Source organism: Notamacropus eugenii, chromosome 2 (assembly GCF_028372415.1).
Source record: "Notamacropus eugenii isolate mMacEug1 chromosome 2, mMacEug1.pri_v2, whole genome shotgun sequence".
NCBI classification, from domain to species: domain Eukaryota; kingdom Metazoa; phylum Chordata; class Mammalia; order Diprotodontia; family Macropodidae; genus Notamacropus; species Notamacropus eugenii.
In genome coordinates, this window is record NC_092873.1 from 150385127 (window position 1) to 150386990 (window position 1864).

General features: G+C 39.6%; 1 pseudogene; it reads left to right on the top strand.

Moving 5' to 3' along the window:
• Positions 1-299: 299 nt before the first annotated feature.
• On the top strand, positions 300-1630 carry LOC140522859 (14-3-3 protein zeta/delta pseudogene; annotated as a pseudogene).
• Positions 1631-1864: the final 234 nt, after the last annotated feature.

Sequence of the window (1864 nt, forward strand, 5' to 3'; positions counted from 1 at the left end):
ATCTAAAGTTACTCCATATGCCTATATGTTATTTTGCCTAACTCCCATTATCCCATCTTCCCAAAATGTGTTTCCTTATTTTAGTCAAATGAATATCATTTTTATGTAGATCTGGATAAAAGATATACAACTAAAGGGAGAATCTGTCACAATTTTCAAAAAATATAATTTCATAAAGGGAACATCTGGCTTCATCAAAGGGATTAGTGACAATAACACGACAGCATATAAAGCTACTTTGTCTTATTCTCCAAAGGTTTCAGATGGATCCATGAAACAGAATTCCTCCAAAGGCAGACATGTCCCGATTAAGTGTCCTAAGATGTCAGTTTTCTGACAATCTCAGGAACTTCAGTGGTCATTTGGAGACCATACAGAACCTAACCAAGAGACCCCTCTACAACATACCTAACATCCAGCCCTTGACTAAACACCTACAAAGTATTGTTTAATTTCTGTCCTTAGCTGATCTCTGTCATATTAGGAACTTAAGCTTTAAGGAGGCAGAAATGAGTTAATTTCAGGGGAGTCAGCCCTCCTTAATCCCTTGAGGAAAATTTCCCTACTGAGAACCTTTGCTAAACAGACTTGGAAATACAATGTTTCATTATTCATTCAACATCCACTTAGAAAGTGCCTTCAGTGTTCAGGGGGAAGAGGGAGAAAATGGTCTTTTGTTTTAACGTTACACAATTGATTTTGGAGTGTGATTTATGGACTCAACCTTACCATTTTCTAGTCAAACCCATTTTATGGGTTTGGCATTAATTCTATTTATATTTTTATTTAAAATGGCATTAAGTCGCCCGCCGCTGCCTCTACGGCCACCCAGAGACCGCTGAACCCCGCGTCCATCTGTCTGTCAGTCCACCACTGCCGCCACTCACTCTGGGCAAAGAACATTCAGTCACTGAGCTGGTGCAGAAGGCTAAATTAACTGAACAGGCTGAGAGATGTGATGACAAGGCAACCTACATTGTCTGAAACTGAGCAAGGAGCTGAATTATCCAGTGAGGAGAGGAATCTTCTCTCTGTTGCTTACAAAAATGTGGTAAGGGTCCGAAGGTCATCTTGGAGGGTTGTTTCAAGTGTTGAGCAAAAGACAGAAGGTGCTGAGAAAAAACAGCAGGTGGCCTGAGAATACAGAGAGAAAACTGGGACCGAACTAAGAGATATCTGCAATTATGTAGTCTCTATTGAAAAAGTTCTTGATTCCTAATGCTTCACAAGCAGAAAACAAAGTTTTCTATTTGAAAATGAAAGGAGACTACTACCGTTATTTGGCTGAGGTTGCTGCTGGTGATGACAAGAAAGGAATAGTGGATCAATCACAACAAGCCTATCAGGAAGCATTTGAAATCAACAAAAAGGAGATGCAACCAAGGCATTCTATAAGATTGGGTCTGGCGTTGAACTTCTCTGTGTTCTATCAGGAGATCCAGAACCAACAAAATCCTGCTCCCTTGCAAAGACAGCTTTTGATGAACCCATTGCTGAACTTAATACATTAAGTGAAGAATCATAGGAAGACAGCACATTAATAAAGCATTTACTGAGAGACAACTTGACATTGTGGACAACGGACACTCAAGGAGATGAAACTGAAGCAGGAGAAGGGAGGGAGAATTAAACAGCCTTCCAACTTTTGTCTGCCCCATTCTAAAATTGACACAGTAGACCACTTGTCATCCATGATGTCCCACAGATAGTTTTTGTATAAGATTTATGACAGGTTTATGTTACTTCTATTTGGATTTCTATATTTCCCATGTGCTTTTTATGTTTAATATTAGGGGAGTAGAGCCAGTTAATATTTGGGGAGTTATCTGTTTTCATCTGAGGTGGCCAATATGGGGATATGGAA